The sequence below is a fragment of the Protopterus annectens genome, chromosome 4.part0, assembly GCF_019279795.1.
Source record: "Protopterus annectens isolate FY-2018-M chromosome 4.part0, PAN1.0, whole genome shotgun sequence".
Lineage (NCBI taxonomy): Eukaryota > Metazoa > Chordata > Ceratodontiformes > Protopteridae > Protopterus > Protopterus annectens.
The window spans coordinates 1,545,703,941-1,545,724,148 of record NC_056733.1 but is presented as its reverse complement, the minus strand read 5'-3'; positions in this window follow the sequence as shown (position 1 = coordinate 1,545,724,148).

Here is a 20,208-nt window from a genome sequence, read left to right as displayed (position 1 = left end):
CATAACCAGCTCCTTCTTCACAAACTCCACCTCACACACAATTTCTTAAATCAGTCCTCCTGTCCTGCCCTCATGGACCTCATCACTCCCAACTCTACTAAGTGCAACCTACACAGCACAGCCCTACACCTCTTAGACATCTACAAACCCAATAAAAGTAATGGCAAACTTGTATACAGCCACTCTGTTGCCAATGCTTGGAACAGACTTCCCCTTTCTCTAAGAACAAACAGCAACATCCTTAACTTCAAAAAACTTATAAAGGACTTGTTCACTAATTCCTGGACCTGTATATGTCCCACTCCCACATAAACTACCCCCTCACCTCTTCCCCTTCTCAGCTCTTACACTTTACCACAAGTACTTATTTAAGGTCTTTATGATATTCTACCAACCCTGAGTTTCTCTTTGATGATAATTGTTAGAATCTAACTTTTTATATTATATTTTATATACTTAATATGTGCCATGGCTGTTTAAACCCTCAACATTACTTCTGTATTCTAACATGTTCAGTTATAAGTTGTATTCTGCTTCTCCTGTGTATATCCACACTTTTATGCTAATATTGTATGATGTTTCGTTTTTGTATTTGTTTACCTGTGGAGCTTTTCTCCTCGGGTCTCCACTAAAAAAGGGCTCTGCAGCCATGATGGACTAACCCGGTTAACAAATGTCAAATAAATAAATAAATAATAGTAACTGTGTAGACAGGTAAACTGCATGGGAGCTCAATGTTGTAACAGAGGAATACATATTTTACTAAAATGTATTTATTATTTATTATTATACATTTGTTTACCGGGAAGGTCCGACTGAACAGAGCTGTCTGTTTTCAGTGAAGGCCCAGGGAGAAAAGTTCCAGAACAATTGCTAACATACTATAATAAGACATTTACATGAGCATTGTGGTTTACACTTTCAGTTATAAAAATATAGCAGATAATAACACGTGATTGCATAAGATATTTATATAAGCATACTGGTTTAGACATACAATTAAAAGTATAGCAGGTAGTAACATATGATGATTGTTCATACATTATGTTTAGTAGAGATAATCTTGAAGATGTACTGAAGATAAGACAAGAAAGGAAAAACTAAAAAAGGAGGAGAATATAGACAAGCTCATATGAGGTGCATTGACATTTTAAGGGAAAGCTTTTCAACTTAGTCTAGGGGAGAGTTAGTGGTTATAGATGGGGCAGTGGGGAGTATGCAACAGTTGGTAAGTAACATATGATAATATATAGTGCCTCTGTGGGAGTTTTAAAGAGGATGGATAGTAGGTAGGGGAAAGGAGTTAAAAAATGTCAGCCAGGTGACAGGCAGTTGCAAGTCCAGAAGTTGTTTAGGTGGGAAATAAGCTGTTTTTGAAAATGGTTTTGTTATGTTGTAATCTCATTTGTAGTGGCAGGGAGTTCCAAGTCTTGGCAATGTTGCTAGAATACAGAGAGTCACCAGAGCTGTAATGGCTTTTGGAGATTGTGATTAGTGCCTTATTAGTAGATCTAAGTTCTTAGTTATTGGAGTAGAGGGTGATCAGGTCTTGTACGGCTGGAGTTTTATAAGGTTGGTACAGTATTTGATGAGCTAGAAGAAGTTGGTTTATAGCTAAGGTGTTAGGGAGTTCCAGACAGGAAAGCTGTTTTAGGGCCCAACATTGATGGGTGTGGTAGGAGGAGTCTGTGGTGAATTTTGCTACTCTGTTGTAGCATATTGATAGCTTGTTTAAATCGTTCTTGTTTAAATTAATTAGGACAGGAGAAGCAAACAATAAGGTAGAGAGAAAATAGGTATGAGCTAGGGTAACTTTACTTTTGCTGGTTAGGGAGTTTTTACATCTGTAAAGAGTACCTAGTTTTTTATTGATTTGGTTATTGCATGAGGCTATGTGTTTGTCAAATTTTATATTATTGTCAATAATGACCCCTAGTAATTTGGTTTGTGTGGCGGGGGAGATAAGGCTATTATCTGATGCAAAAATAGAGAATGGGAGAGTAGGCTGCATTTATGTCATGGCACTTAAAAAGGAATTATTATGATTGTTACACTGATTTTCCAGCATCTACCCTGTGTAAGTAGGTCAGAATATGCATAGTGTTACATGTTAAGGGCAGTTCTGTACAAATGTAAGAGCATTTACTTGCTTTTGTTTCCGTGTAGACTCCTTTCATGGCTCATATTCAGAAAGTTTTGGAATACATGCCCAGCACTAGCACAGAGTCTGCACGGTTGCTTTACAGGTTGCTGAATTGCTCCACTGTGTTGATTTACTTCATTAGCAGAAAATTCAGCTACTTATGCTATAAGTTTCATGCCATGAAATTTTCCATTTTTGAGCATGAGTGCACACTGCTGCGCACTACTACACAGAGTTTACTAAATTTAAAACTTTTCGAGGTAGTGTACGTGTCACACCACGACACGCACACAGTCAAAATTATTGTGCAGACTTTATTGAATCCCCCCATCTGTATTATTGTGAAAAAATGCATATTTATCAAACATGTTTATGGTCCCTATAAAATATGAAAAGGAATTAATGTTGATTGTGTTTTCGTTTATATGGGGATTCAGATTAGATCCAGTGAAAAGAGATGTGTTATATGCTAAAGAAAAAGAATAAGGTTGGGTTTGGTAAATCCAGTTGTTTATGCAGCTTCATTGAATCCATATAAAGTGTTGACATGTTTAAAAAAGGAAAACAAGCCATTAATAAGCATACTAATAGAAGAAAAATTCAAGAAAATGTGGTGTATGATGAATACATTTGAAAGAGGGAATGAATGTGTGAATGTCTAGTTAAAAGATTATCAAGAAAAAATTATGTTATGGGAAATAAAGATAAGTGACACAGAACATGATGGAAAATAATGGTATTTAACCATAATAATTATTACTGTGTTTATCCATGGGAAAAGCTGGAAGGATAACAAAATAAAAGCCATAGAAATGAGACTAGAGTGATGTAAGAAATATGTAAAATGTCAAGATTTTCTATGGAGATTATCAATAATGAAATTGCAAGTGAAACTGAATAGCCATATATAAAAATAGAAAAAAACAATATGCAATTATTGTGGTGAATTTGAAACAACAAAACATATTTTTTAAATGTAAAAGAGTGAAGAAATTATTGGCAAAACATATGTAAAAAATAATATCCTGGAATCTATTAAGCAAATGAAGGATATAAGTAGGGTTATGTTGGATCTGTAAAGAAAATATATACAAGGATGTTTTAAATAGTATGGACTATACTGAATAAAAAGACTGAATGAGTTAAAATTTAATTGGAAATGGATATTGGCAAAGGTATTGAAAAAATGATTTTGGTTGTGGAAAAAAGGTGGGAGTAAAAAATGAATGGAAATAATGAGAAAGAAATGCTTGTATAAAGTTATGTAAATGATGGAAAATGAGTGTAAAAGTATGTAAATATGTTTAGATAATGTATAATATGTAAATATTGCAATTATTGCAGATATTGTATTTAATTAAGGACCCTTCTTTTCTAATAGGTATAGTGGAATCATTGACATCCTTCTGAGCTACCACCCACCCAGACAAATGGGAACTCAGTTAACATCTTGTGCAAAAGACAACACATGCAAGAGTACAGTACCCCCCCCCCCCCCATGCAGTGCTACTGTGTAAGCAGTCCAACTACCTGGAGTGGGAACAGAATCCACAGCATTCTGGAATTTCCAGCACCAAAGGCAAATGTGCTACCTGTTTTGCCACTGACATTTGCTAAAGCAGAAATATTAGTTTGACATAACCCTTCTCTTTTGAATCTCTGCAATTTGTCAAATGTTTCATAAATCATGCAAACACACACACGCACACACGCACACACACACACACACACACACACACACACACACACACACACACACACACACACACACACACATTCACTACAATAATTATGTAACAAAAACACAAAACTGCCACCAAAACTTTATAACTGACTTGTTCTGCACAAAACAGATCCAGAATCAAAATCAAAATACCTGTACTTGGAGACAGCTGTAGAATGCAGTATAAGAATCTTTATTCGACACAAGCACTTCCGTGGGTAACCCCACTTCTTCAGATGTCTAATACATTTTAAAAACAGCTCTTAGTTTAAATATCCTCCTAAGACACATGACTAAAACCAACCACTACATTGTTCTGGTGTGAACAAGCAAATTTAAAGCAACATCCTACAAGATACATGCCATTAACTGAACTAGAAATCTGAATGTATATGTATACACTTCTTAAAGCCTATTTATAAAGCATCTAGATTCAAATTTCCATAACATTTCAGTTTACAGTCGCAAGCACAGAATATATCTGCACATATTTACATTTTACACTTCTGTTCTCCAAAACACATACAAGCCTTTAACAAGAAGTCAGTATTTTACAAACAGCTCCACACATCTTGCCTAAAAAGCTGACTAAACTTTCATTTAGGACATATCAATTCACAAACAAAGAATATATCTGCACATGTTTGCATTTTCTTCTTATGTTCATAACATTTCAGTTTGCAATCACAAGCACAGAATATAACTGCACATATTAACATTTTCCACTTCTGTTCTCCAGAACGCATACAAATCTGTAAGAAGAAGTTAGTAATTTATCATACAAATGACTTCACAGCACATCTTACCTAAAAAGCTGCCTAGACTTTAACTTAGGATGCAGGGGTATATATTCATTTAATCCATTACCTCGTTCAGCCCTTAATCTTACTATCCACTTAGCTTCAAGCTCTTCAGTGATGTTCCGTAGATCCCCCCCTCAGCCCTTAATCTTACTATCCACTTAGCTTCAAGCTCTTCAGTGATGTTCCGTAGATCCCTGAGAGGGGGATCTATGGAGCATTGCTGAAGAGCTTGAAGCTAAGTGGATAGTAAGATTAAGGGCTGATAGAGGTCATGGATTAAATGAATATATACCCCTGCATCCTAAGTTAAAGTCTAGGCTGCTTTTTAGGTAAGATGTGCTGTGAAATTGTTTGTATGATAAATAACTGACTTCATGTTATAGGTTTGTATGTGTTTTGGAGAACATCAGAGGAAAATATAAATATGCGGATATATTCTTTGTTTGTGATTGTAGATAGAAATGTCCTAAGTGAAAGCTTAGGCAGCTTTTTAGGCATGATGTGCTGTGGAGTCATTTGTATGACAAATTACTGACTTACTGTTACAGGTTTGTATGTGTTCTGGAGAACAGAAGTGGAAAATGTTAATATGTGAAGTTATATTCTGTGCTTGTGAGTACAAACTGAAATATTATGAACATAAGAAGAAAATGCAAACGTGCAGATATATTCTTTGTGAATTGAAATGTCCTAAGTGAAAGCTTACTCAGCTTTAGGCAAGATGTGCTGTGGAGTTGTTTGTATGATAAATTACTGACTTCTTGTTAAAGGCTTGTATGTATTTTGGAGAGAAGTGTAAAATGTAAATATGTGCAGATATAGTTTGTGCTTGTGACTGTAAACTGAAATGTTATGGAAATTTGAATCTAGATACTTTATAAACAGGCTTTTAGAAGTTTATACATATACATTCAGATTTCTAAGTTCAGTTAATGGCATGTACCTTGTAGGATGTTGGTTTAAATTTGCTTGTTCACACCAGAACATTGTATTGACTGGTTTTAGTCATGTGTCTTAAAAGGATATTTAAACTAAGAGCTGTTTTTAAAATGTATTAGACATCTGAAGAAGTGGGGTTACCCACGAAAGCGCTTGTGTCGAATAAAGAATTTTATACTGGATTCTACAGCCGTGTCCAAGTCCTGGTGTTTTGCTTTTTATTCACAATAATTATGCAATCTTCCTGTGTACTGACACCTAGCTGATTACTGTGTGCTTTGCATTCTTAAAAAAGAAGACATTGTTCCTTCCACAGTAAGTTAAATAACAGTTTGTGACTGAAGTCTCATATTTTCATTAATTAGCACAGGCTTTTATTTTCTTTTGCACATCTGTGTTGTACTCATTCATTCATTCATGGGAAAGTTCTAAGTGTTCATTCTATTAAAGTGGGTTGTGACCACTTTACTTCAAGATTTCATTGTTTAGTACAAGTTCATTTTTATCCTGTTACAGAAATACATTTGATAAATGTTTTTAAGGACTGTGGTGAGAGGTCACACACAAAACAGCCATTGCATATTTTCTCGCAAATAATCTTTTAGACACTATGCAGTTTTACATTATATTTGCTTAGCAGTGCAAATAGTAATTTAATCTATTTGCCCTGCCATTTACGTGTATTCAAGTCATCAATTAGTCCATTTGGTCTGATATTTTATGTGTATTTAACTTTATACCTGTCCCCCACAGCTTGTATCCCTGTACTGCATTCTCTGCCTGATGTTATTTTGAATGCCTTTGCCGATTCTATCTCTACCAGCTACACTGATGCCTAAAAGAAAATGCCTGCATCATATTCAGATATTTTGTAGATATAAATATTGTAGTCTGAAATTATCTGAGTTTTTTTATTTTTCAGTCTTCTGCGTTTTTGGTTGTTATAAATCACAATACCATTGAGATATGGGAATATTTATTTTTCATTGGCTCAGCAGATTGCATACAAGCCTTTAGTGCCTGAACATCAAAAGGCTGTGGGTTCCATCCACACCAAGTACCATCCTTCAGATAAGATGTTAACCTGAGGGCCAGTCTGCCTGAGTTGCTAGTAACTCAGATGTATGTAAAAAAATCCCATGGCAATTATTAAATGAATAGGGGAATTTCCCAAGTACCTGGCCAAATATCCCCTAGTCAGTATAACTAATACCTCAAGTCTCCCCGAAAAAGATGCCACTGTTGTAATTAGACTAACAACAGTTAACAAAGGATACCTGTAATAAATAAAAGGTCTCATCCCAATGAGATCAAATTTGAACAGAAAGATCAAATCTGACTACAAAATCAAAAGAGATGATACTAAGTGATTCCCATTGTTCTAGTTGCACAGATTCACTTCTCAAGTAAAACATTTACTTTTGTGAAACACTGCATGGCAAAAGCTACACCTGAGGGTTCAGAAGTATAGTTGGTGTAAAACTATTGAATAATGAGATGTATGAATACATTTTCAGAAAAAAATTAAGTATTTTGATTCATGTTGCCAGCTAAATATAATTTCTCGATGATGCTTTGGAAGCACAGATATTACAGATATGTTAATGTATTCAACATTTATGATTATAGACTACATTTTGAGATTACAGGCTTTCATTTGGGGTTTTGCTCAAATACAAGAGGATTATTCAGTACTTTCTTCATAGCCATTTTAAGCAATTCATAAACATGACAGCTGGGGTGTTTCATTCCCTGCCTTAAAATTGTGCATCTCAACCCAGAAAATGTATTTTGCACTCTTTACAGCAAATCATCCTTAAATTTAACACAGAATGCAACATGCTCATTCTGTATTTATCGTAGCAGAAAATGAACACATTTGGAGTTGAATGTATACTTATTTATGAAAGATTTTTATCAGCTTGCAGTTCACCAAGCATGATACCAAATTTGAAAAGGAAGTCTCCCAAGTGTTAAGACATCCAGCAGCCTAGCAGATTTAATTCACTGAGAATTTAACTGTCTTATGGAGTTTAACATCTTATTTTATGTATCTCTTAAAGATGCAAGGCACATTTCTTGCACTGTTTATTAAAGCATCATTTATATGACATTAATATGCATTATATAATTCATCTGTCTCATTTGTGTATGCTTTTATAAATGCTTTTGATTATTTTTGCACTTTTGAGAAATAAGAGCTACTTGTTTCTACCCTCATGCTTACATATAGCAAAATTAAAATATTTAAGAGCAAATAACACTGGCAATAAAAATGGAAACAAGGATACATTGTTGCTTATCAACATGTTAAATGTGGAACAATATAGATCTAATAATAATCCTTTAATAACTCAAAAGAAAGCCAAACGTCAGTGGAATATATAGCCACAAGATTCCTTATATCAATATAAGGATTTTTACTAACATACATCTCTGCACTAAAATTTTAAAAAATGTGATTGAATAACTGACACTCAAAGGAAGCCATTACATTTTTGCTTATTTCCCACTCTATATTCCATAGATTTATCTTTACCCTTTCTAAAATGATATTTCTTCTTATTTAAAGGAAACAAGATGCTAAAAATGGTCTATTGCAAGAGCTCATTTGTTAATAGTTCACCACCCACTTGATCACTGTCACTTGCTCTAAATGACATGTGCCCTAAATCCCACTATCCCAAGTTCCTAGTTATCTAGCTCCCCACCACCTGTCCCACTGAAATGCGTTGCCCTAATACAACCCTATCTCTAACCCTAAAATTTCATTCAGTGGCTAACCCTAACCATGGCAGTCCCCCCACCATAAAGTCCCTGATTGCCCCTAACCCTAAATCTGTATTCCCACTCTCAAACTGTGAACTCACTTCCCAGTCCCTAAACCTAAAAATACATTTCTGCTACCTAAATCTAAAGTATCCAATCACTGCTAACCCTATACTCCCCTCCCACTACCTAAAACTAAATCCTCCAACTGATCACTGCCTGAAACCCTAACCTGTACGCTCACCCACTCCTACACCTTCCCCTCCACCTAGATGCTGGATTTACTTTGCTTGAACTTGGCTACTGTGTTCAGGTGAGGTGCTGCAGTTCAACTAGCAACACATGGCTGCTGCACCTTGTCCAAACATGTAGTTGAGTTTGAGCATGAGAAGCTGGCTGTGTGAGCTGCATAATGCCAGTCCCTGGTGATGAGATAGCAGTCCTCAAGTGCCTGCAAGCCAGTGTCACTTACAGCTGACTCACATAAAATCATAAAATGTAGATAATGTCACTTTTTTCCTTGCAAATGTTCTGCGTCAGCTCTAAAGCTGACTCACATAAAATCATAAAATGTAGATAGTCACTTTTTTCCTTGCAAATGTTCTGCATCAGCTCTGCAGTGGAATGTTTTTCTGTGGAGAATATTGCTACTTAAATCAAATGAATTTGAGCCCTGTTTTGAAAATTGTACCTTTTTCTGAATTCGTGGAAGAAAGGAACCAGGAAACCTACCTGTTTTTTTTTTGTTATGTGTAATAACCATGTTCCTACCTATGACCTTAGGAACAGTAACCTTACAGCTGATGGTAACATGCTGCAAGAAATTGTATGCAGCATCTCCACTTTCACTATATTTGAGAGACCCCCCCCCCTCCAATATGTGCACATGCACAAAACAGGTCAGGAACATTAATTATGTTTGAAAGTAGTGAAATACTATTACACATTATTCCACTTTCTATCATAGTTATGTGCAGTTATTTGCAATATATTCTTATCGTTCCTAAGCTTGAGAACTGTGACCTTCAAATATCTTTGAAGCTGTTGCACTCATATTAGTTAACATAACTTTCATTTCTACATTAATACTGTGCTATATCAGATATCTTTTTCTTTCCAAATTGCATGCTTTTTTGAATGTTAATAGCATCCAGTTTTTGTTCTTTGGTCAAGATTCTTGAATGACATGTCAGGCTAAGCGCATCTGTGCAATGATCAGCAATGAGCAAGCTGTTTGCAATTTAACAAATAGCAGTGCACTAAGTGATGGGCTGCAACACAAGGGTTAGTGTCTGGATATGCTAATGATGCTAATAATCATGGCAGAGTGATTCAGAAACTTGTAAAATGAGTGCAAATACTTTGTGCTCATTTAAGCTTTGAATTTCAAGACATGCTGGAATACAGACATGAGGTAATTCTGAAAAATGTTAGTGGCTCAAGCAGCCATTATAAATTTATATGTGCAACTAACTCAAGGTTCTGCTATTGCTGTTGCTGCTGCCAGCATAGAGGTGTAGGGTGTTCAGACCATGTTTAACTACCACAGACTACATGAAATGGAAATAATAAATTGCTACAAGGTGGACAGGGATACTATAGCTCAAATAGTGAGCACCTGCCATCCTCACCTGAGTCCCCTGTGGGAATCATGAATAACATATTCCAGTGTCAAATAAAGTATGTGTACCATTGCAAATATTAGCTGCCGGGACATTTTACTGATGCACAAGAGACAGAGTGGGAATGTCACAGGCCTCTATCTCAAGTATAGTCCACCAGTTTCTCAATGCAATGCAGCAGTTTTTGGGGGAACATATCTGGTTTCCATGTACCCAGAAGACAGAACTACATCAATGCAAAAATGTCTATGTCATAGCACATTTCCCTGAGGAACCTGAGGCCATAGACTGCACCAACTTTGAAATAAAAGCTTCATCTGGTGAACTGGGAAGGAGGTAGAAAGACAGAAAAGGCTATCATTCCATAAGTTTTCAGATGCAATGCAATGCAAAAGGTATCAACCAGAATCTGTGTGCAGGTCTCCCTGTCAGTTTCCATGACTGCTACACAAGGCATACCTGTGACCTGTACCTAAGATTTTCAAGGAACGACTTTCCATAAGGACAATGGGATGCAGGATATGTACTGGAACCTTGATTCATCTCTCTTGTGAGTCACCCACAAACTACCACTGAACAAGTTTCCAAGAATACACAGGTACAGACTAGAAATACCACAGAGTATGTATTTCCCCTGGTTAACTCATTTTCCAGTGTCTTGATACGTCTGGAGGTGCCCTGCAGTATGACCCTGCCACCTCTGCCAGAATACTGACTCTATGCTATCTTACATAACATCATACTCAAAAAATAGTTACAGTTGGGATCCCCAGGACATGGACCACAATTCCTAGCACCACAGGCAGGGCCATCAGACATAGATGAGTAGAAAGATGGGGAACCTGTAGCTGGAGGCAATCATGGCAGGCATAGGATTGCATAACATGCCATGGCGCTAGCTAAGAGGCAATAAATAGCATACACAGTCAACACTCAACATTTAATTAAACAAGAAAAGGAGCTAAGCACAAAAAGACAGTAATGCAAACTTATAAGCCTTTATTTACCCATATACTGGCCGGCTACTGAAAGCATTAGACAGTCAATCCTAGACTACAATGTCTGCAGTAACAGTAACAAAGGTTAACCTATAATGAACAGATAAATGTTTGCCTGTATGCTTATGCACTGTACTTTAGTAAAATCAAACTATTGATCAACTATACAGAATGTCATCAACAATCTAAATAAGCAATATATGCAACATATAAAGACCAAATCAACTATGAAGATTATAAATGAGCAAATGTTATTATCTCTGTGTATATACTATGTTTACAACCTGTGTGCCAAGCCAAAGCAGCCTCATGTCAATCAAACCCAAAGGAGGTAGGGTAATGCCACTATCGTCTGCATAGCTAGGTGAGGAAGCACAGTTATAGTACCTTACAGCTACAACAGAAAACAGTAGTAGCTAAGCCACAAATGAGGAGTCACAATCCAACACTAGAAAGAAAAAAGGTATTGCCCAAAACATATTCGGTCTGCTCACTATTGTGCATCAGAAATATCAAGCAATACAACTAATAACACTGTTGAACTTAAGCAGAATAAGACAAACTGACAGTACATACCTTGATGAAAACAGGCACTTGACTAAGCATTCATTAGTTTTTCATTGTGTTCATCAGATATAATGAACCTTAAGTCACAGAATTTTGCAAAGATCAGGGCACATTCATCATCACTAGCACAGGGTAGAAAGAAGGGTTACAGTAGGGGAAGCCTGGAACAAAAGAAGTATGCATATGTGTGTGTATGTGAGTGTGTGTGTGTGTGTGTGTGTGTGTGTGTGTGTGTGTGTGTGTGTGTGTGTGTGTGTGTGTGTGTGTGTGTGTGTGTGTGTGTGTGTCAGCATACCTCTCAAACTCATAGAGCAAAAAATCTGGACAAAGCCTAAAATGATGGGGGAACAAATAGGGACAGATGTTAAATATTGTTCTTACAAACTTAGAAAGTTGATAGTATACTAGGTTTTGCATTAGCATGAGTTTTCTGAAGGATGTGGGGTCTTAAACTCAAATATTTGTCATTATTTAATGACTCCAGTCCTCAGCTATTTGCCAGAAAGGTACAGATTTTAGGAGGAACACACCAAAAAATATGAGGAAAAATCTGGACAGTCTGTGAAAATCTGTACAGTTGAGAGGTACAGTGTGTGTGTGTGTGTGTGTGTGTGTGTGTGTGTGTGTGTGTGTGTGTGTGTGTGTGTGTGTGTGTGTGTGTGTGTGTGTGTGTGTGTGTGTGTGTGTGTGTGTGTGTGTGTGTGTGTGTGTGTGTGTGTGTGTGACAGAGACAGACAGAAACAGAGAGTGAGAGAGATGAGGATCAAAGCAAGTATGCAGTGTCACAACCAGTAAATACACATGCAAAGAAGTCAGTTATGAAGAATTCTATGTGTGTGCGGTGCCACAGGCAACATGAAGTGTAGTGTCAGAGGGTCTGCAGGAACATACCACAGCAGTTGTGATACCAATTTGCCCTGACACATTGGATAGGTGTGAGGTGTGTATGATAGAGGATCCAGTTCATTGTTGCCTTCCTGGATCACATGAACTACCTCTCTCAGGTGTTGCACTGCTAGCTCCTTGACCCTGGTTAGAAGTCATGGTGCTATCTGAATGTGAACGACGTCTGATGGACAAGGTCTAATCACAATTACATCCACAACCATCACCATGTGGCCTACCACTTCTGAGTCTCCACCACTGACAGAGCAGTGGAAAGAGTGCCACTAACGGAACAGGATCTGGAATACTCACAGCCATGACAGCTAATATTTGAAGGGGTCTGGTTCTTTGGCTTCATGAATGTTGACCCTCCCCCAGCAGGCATTCTATCTATCCAGTGTGTCATTCATTTTGTTCAAAATGTCACACACACAGTTCATGCAGCCTTGTATGTTGGAATCCAAGACATGCAGCACTTTGTATACAGACTTAGCAGGTAACCTTTATACACCACCCTTTAGTAGAATATTGTAATGTGCCTGTGAAGACAAAGTAGATGTAGGTCATATCAAATATATACAACCTAGACATGCAGAATGAAAAGTCAAACTTGTTGCAAAATTTATGCATTTGTGGTACAAAGGGATCACAGTGAAGTAATATGCAGAAAAAAGGAAATAATACAATATTGCCTTGCAGTCATTTGTTTGCACTTTCATAGGTTCATAGGTTCATACTAGGCTATCTGCCCTAGGGCATTTATAAGCCTAGCCAGAGTGTGTGTGGCTTTCACCACCCCTTAGGATGAGAATACTATACCCATTAGTTTGCTGTGCCTCTGTCCAGCAGTGACACAGAGATGATTCCCGGGGTAAACCTATGATCTCCCATCCATTCGTCAAGATTTCTCTTGAACAGAGTCAGTGAGGGGCTCTGCCTCACATGGACTGGGATTCTGTTCCATAGTGTAGGGAGTCTCTGGGTGATGAATCTGTCCCTCCAGCACGTCCTATTTATATCCGTGTTGAGGTATAAGTCTCTTGCTCTCGTGGCTCTGGTGGATTTGGATTTTTGAGGTGGAGCATGTCCATTAATTCGGTTGGACATGGCCTTGTATGTCAGGCACAGAGCAGCGCTGAGCAGGCGGTATGCGACTGAATAGAGCTGGAGTTTCTTCAGTCGGGCAGTGTATGACATATGTTTGAGCCCCTTTATCCTTTTGGTGAGGAACTTTTGGGGTCTTTCCAACTGCTGCAGGTGTCGGGTAAGGTACATTCGAATGGGGCATTGTACTCAATCATTGGTCTGATAAGTGAAGAGTACAGGGTACAATGACCTCTCCTGATCTGGATGTGAATCCCTTCATGATCAGGTGGGCAATGTAGAAGGTCTTCCTAACCACTTTGGCAATGTGAGTGTCAAAGAGAGGTTACTGTCAACTTGGGTCCCCAGGTCCCTGATAACTTCTTCCGTGTTTAATGGATTACCACCTATGTGGTAATTAGGGGTTACCTTGTTTTTCCCAAAGGGTATGACTATACATTTTTGGCATTTAGCTTAAGGCCATGGCTCTGGCACCAGTTATCCATTTCTATGAGACCTCTCTGGAGGATGTCTGTGTCTGATGGAGTGTCAATTATGGTGCCCAGTTTGCAGTCATCTGCAAATTTTGTCAGCCACAATCCCTATGTTTGCCTGCACTTCAGAAAAATAAATGCCGAACAAGAGGGGGCCCAGGACTGAGCCCTGTGGGACACCGCTCATGACCGGCTTAGAGTCTGACATGGCACCAGCAACTCTAACCCTGTGGGTTCTGTCCTTGAGCCAGTTTGCAACCCATCTTGTGACATATGGGTTTACATCTAAGCTGGTGAGCTTTTCTATGATGCCCGAGTGGGGTATTGTGTCGAACGCTTTTGCTAGGTCAAGGTAGGCTGTGTGAACTGCCTTATCCTCATCAATGGCCTTAGTGACTGTTTTGAAAAAGTTGACCAAGTTCAAGAAGCAGGATCTGCCCTTGACAAAGCCAAATTGGGTAGGATCCAGTGTCTGTAGGTCCCCAATGTCTTTATTTATGAGTTCCATTATGATCCTCTCCATAGCTTTGCAGACAAGGCTTGTCAAGCTTATGGGGCGGTAATTTCCAGGGTCCGTAGAAACACCACCTTTGTGGAATAGGACCACAGTTGTCGTACGCCATTGTTTGGGTATGTATCCTGTAGTAAGGCTAAGATTAAACAGCAGCCTTATGTGTGGGTTTAGTTCCTCATTGAGTTTGTGTAGCACACAGCCGGGGACACCGTCCGGTCCCATTGATGCTGTGTTTTTTGCTTTAGAGAGAGCAGCTCTCACCTGGGCATCTGAGATGTTTGGCAGGCTACACGCTGGTGGGATAGATATTTCTCCTTTTGGGGGAGGGAGAAATTTGCACTGAACCTGTCTGCCAGTATGTTTGCAATGTCTGTGGGTTCAGTGATTTTTGTATCATTTTGGACTAATTCTGAGCATATCTGGGAGTTTCCACCCAGGTTTCTAACATAGCTAAAGAAGGCCTTATGATTGTCTTTTGTGTCTTTAGCGATTTTTCTCTCAAATTTGGCCTTGGATGATTTTATGAGTGATCGTAGTTTTTTGCTAGTATTGATCAGAGATGCCTTCCCTTTTAGGGATTTTGCTCTGTCATGTAGTAGCTTTCTTCTCTTGTTGTAGAGTTTGTTTATGGCTGGGGTCCACCAGACCGGGCGCCTGCCTTTGGTGGAAAGGGTCTTGATTTTATTAGGGATTGCTTGATCCATACATTCCTGGAGGTGCTTGTAGAAGGCATTTGTAAGGGTTTCAGCAGCGTGGGTTGTGGTTTCCACTGGCTCGGGGGCCTTGAAGGATACCACTCCAGTCTTAAGTGTGAAGTTTGCTTTTGAGAAGTTCTTCACTGTGGTCTTTGCTGGGGTTGGGGTGGGATGTGGATCTCCAGTGAGAGTAATTTATGGTCTGATCTCACCAATGAGGGATATACTTTGTGGAGCATTTTGTCCCCATGTTTGTGATGATCAGGTCTAGTATATTTTCTCCTCTTGTGGGAATGGTGACTAGTTGTTCCATAGCATTTGAGTTTATGAACTCCAGGAACCTTTGGGCTAGGGTGTTGGGGCTTGAGTAATGTTCCCAGTCTATGTTTGGGTAGTTGAAGTCATCCAATATGATGGTGTTTGGAGAGACATTCATACTCTCCAGTGTCTTCAGGAAGGCTGTGTGGGTTTCCTGAGTTTGAGAGGGTGGTCTGTAGCATGCTGCAAACTGTAGGGCAGTTTACCTATGGTTAATTGCACCTGGATGGTCTCCGATGCTTTTGCCACTAACCTGGAGGTGTGGGTATCCTTTATGAATATGGATACTCCCCCTTTTGTGGTTCGGTCCGGATTTTGGGGTCGGAAGCATGATATGAGGTATAACCTGATAGTGCTGGGTTGCTCTCAGGAGCCTTGAACCAGGTTTCAGTCACAGCACAGACATCGATGTTCTCCATACTGAGGAGGGCTTTGAGGGTGTGCATCTTGAGGTTTAGACTTCTGGCATTGAGCAGTATTACCCTTAGTTTTTTTCCATTTTTGTTTTCTAGGGTGGTAGGTTTATCATTTGAACCTTGCCTAAAAGGCACTATGGGGTGGCAGAGCCTTTGCCAATATCCGGAATCCCAGGGTGACAGGTGCAAGCCGTCCCTTGCAAAGCAGCATGGCTTGTCAAGCATGTCATCCCAGGCAGACAGACATTGGATCCCCTTAGAATGACACCAGTAATTAAGCCAATTATTAAAGCTGATCATTTTGTCTCTGTATTGTGGCATCATTCTTGGTGAGGGTAGGATACTGCTCAGGGTCAGGGTCATACCAGCCTGGGCTACATAATCTGAGAGCTCCTCTATGTCTCTTTTCATGTAGTCCAGGGAGGTACGTCTCAGGTCGTTCACACCGGCATGGACAATGACTGAGTCATACTTGTACTTGCTGTGGAGTGACCTGAGTGCTTGTGTTATGTGGCGGATTCTAGCGCCCAACAGGCAGCAATACTGTGATCTTTTCCTTGTTCAGTCTGGTGAGTGGGACGTCAGTGTGTCTGACTATGGAGTCACCTATAACAAGTGTGTCTGGCATTGTGTTTGGCCTTAAGGGCTGTGACTGTTTAGCACACGGACTTTGAGAACTATGTGTTGCATGTCTTATGTCTTGAGGTGGCAGTTGCTTGGGTGTCTGCTTTGGAGGCCTCACATACTTCACCATCATAACTTCTTTAAGAATGGCATTCAGCAATACTCCTGTGAAAGGACAAATGGCAAGTGTGTGATAGCATGGGTATATTGCTTTCAAAATACAAAATGTCAGAATTACAAAGCTCAGTACACATGCTTTACTTTCGATACTGGTAGAAGATAGGAGGTTGGCATAATGGTTAAGGTGGTTACTTTACAGACACAAGGTGCAGGGTTTGATTTTCACATGGGGTAACTGGCGAGGCTTAAAATGGCCCAAAGGAGCAGTTAGCCTAGTACTACTCTATGAACCTATGAACTATGTCAGTGTTGAGGTGGCAAGCACTGTTAATCTTGTCAAAGTTTCATGGTAAAGTAATGGTTTCAGGATTCACATCTAGAGAGGTAGACACCTGTGTGAAGGTACAGATTCCCACTCCCAACATTTTACATGTGTAAGTCCATTAAGTTAAGAAATTATCACACTGATTATGATTAATTTTTAGTTGGCTTCAATCTTTGTGTCTTGCTTGGAATTGCCCAATGTGACTGCCAGTGTTGGCTGTCATTAAATGACAGTTCACTTCCCTAGACAAAAACTCAATTATTTTGCATGTAAAAATACTTAGCAATCAATTATACAAATATGTGTTTCCTTTGTGTGCTTTTGTCATTACTCTGGACAGTGCTTACTGCAGAAAATACAGCCCTCAAGTAAGTTTCTCAGGGGCTCAACATGTTAATGCAGTAAGTTCTGAAGAACAAGAAAAGCAAAGCATGGTTTTAATCCACATTAGATTAATTTTTATGTTAGGGGTCACAATACATATTTATTTTCTGTAATTGAATGTAGGTTCCTAGGTTCATAGGTGTGAAGTAGGCTGATGGCACTGGAGCCTTTACAAGCCTAGCCCATAGAAGTGCCCTGGCATCATGCCACCCAACGTTAGTTCCCATTGCCTCTATCAAGTAGAGCAACTGGAGTGATCCCCGGGGTGAACTTTCTATTACCCATCCACTCATCAAGATTTCTCTTGAAGAGGGACAGCAAGGTGCTCTGCTTGACATATATGAGAAGTCTATGTCAAAGCATGAGAAGTCTCTGGGTGAAGAACCTGTCCCTCCAGCATGTTCTGTTGATTGCGGTAATGAGGTTGAGGTATCTGGAGCATGTGGTGTGGAGGGACTGGGATTTCTTTAGATGTAGTATTTCTAACAGAACTGGGTCAGACATGGCTTTGTAAGTCAAGCAGTGAGTGCCTCTAAGTAGATGATAGGAGACAGAAAATAGCTGCAATCTTTTGATCTGTCCATGTAGGACATGTGTTTAATGCCCAGGATCCTCTTCGTGAGGTACTTCTGTGGCCTCTCCAGCTGTTGCAGGTGTCTAGTTAGGTACATGCCAAAAGGGGCATTATACTCGATGATTGGTCTAATGAGGGAAGAGTAGAGAAAGAAATGATGACCTCTTTCTTTCTGGATACAAAACCCTTGGTAATGAGATGTACCACATAGAAGGACTTTCTGACTACAGTGGCAATGCAGTGATCGAAGGAGAGGTTGCTGTCAACCTGCATATCCAGATCTATTATAAAGCCTTCAGTGTTCAGTGGGCTCCCATCGATGTGGTAATTAGTGGGAACTGAGTTTTACCAAAGGGGATGACAACACATTTTTTGGCATTAAGCTTAAGACCATGGTTTCAACACCAGTTATTTGTCTCAGTGAGGCCTTTCTGTAGGATGTCTGCATCACGTGGGGAGTTCATAATGGCTCCCAGGTTGCAGTTGTCTGTGAACTTGGTCAGCCAGAGTCCCTCTGTGTTGGCCTGGACTTCTGAGAGGTAGATGATGAGCAGCAGAGGATCCAGGACAGATCCCTGTGGGACACCACTCGTGACTGGTCTACAGTCTGACTTGGAGTTGACTACTTTTACACTGTGTGTTCTATCTGTGAGCCAATTTGCAACCCACCTAGTGATATAGGGGTTGATGCCTAGTTTGTTGAGTTTATCAACAATTCCAGAGTGAGGAATGGTATCAAAGGGCTTGGCCTGATCAAGGTAGGCTGCATGCACTGCCTTATCATCATCATCCAGGACTGGTAATGCTTTCAACTGCTATTTTAAGATACTCACTTGAAAGGTCATCAGCTGTAGTAGAGCATGGTTTGAGTTTTTTTAAGATAAGTTTTATATAGGATGTGACACAGGTTTGAAGGTGAAAGTGGACATGATGATACATGGCTGTTGGGCAGAGTTGGGATTAGATGTTTGGAAATCCTGGTTTAGAGATGTTATACTATCTGTGATATAAGTGCCAAATTGCATTGTGGTTTCAAGTGGTGAGTTACTAGGAAAGGAGTTAAGGTTGAATTTTTGTCTGGGATGCAAGATTTGTTTAATGGCTGACAGAAGTTTTAAGGTTGTGTTTACTATTACAAACCAAGAAGAAATTCAAACTTAAACGAAAGCACCAAAAAGAGCTGGAATCCACGCCAAATTCAAGACTTTTAATTAAAACACTTATGACTTTAGCTAGACGCTTTCGGAGAATGCAGTGACCCTCCTTCTTCAGAAGACAAAAACATTTAAAACAAAGCAACCAACGTTTAAATACATCCCCAATCCAATCAAAATGTTAATTAACAAATGCATCCTCACGTGCTTATTAATTAAGCTAGATAAGCAAAAATGCACTAGCTTTAAAAACACACTAACTTTAAAAACATATCCGCTTATATACATATAGAAAAATAAAATACACACATAGAAACCCTTAAGAGTGTACATATGTATGCATGTTTATACACATTTTAAAAAGTACATACAAGTATTAGCTGTAACTAAGCTTACATCAAACAGAATCAGGAAGGGGAAATTTTTTCACGGGGGGGGTTGAGGGTTTATCGTTTAAGAGCTAAATATTTAAGTAAGCACCCAATTGAAACATGATCATTAAGTCCTGGGTGAGTGTAAGAAGCTGTGCGAATTTGCCAATACAATTCTTCAATCTCCAGTTGTGTTTGCCATGGGCAACCCCTATCATCTGGCATAATGTGTTTCAGGACCGTAAATTTAAAATGATGGTCATGATATAACATGATGTGCTTAGCCAGAGCATTGGACTCATCCAATCTAGTGATGGCATATTGATGCTCGTATATGCGTTTCTTGAGTTTCCGCTCAGTTTTACCAATATAATATGCGGCACATGCTTGACACATTGCCGCATAAACCACCCCTCTAGTGTGACAATTAGCCTTAACTTTAATACGGCAAAGGAAATCCCCTAGCTGGACTCTTGAATTAGTGCAGATGTACTGACATTGATTGCAGCTGCCGCATTTGTTGATACCATTACAGTTATGGGAACCTTGAGATGGACGTAATTCTAAAAGGGATTTTAGACTTTTTCCTCTCCTAAAGGCAATTTGGGGCTTTTCCCCAAGCCTATTAAAAATCCCAATATCCTCTTTGATAAACGCCCAGTTTTTGTTTAGAACTGACCTTATTTG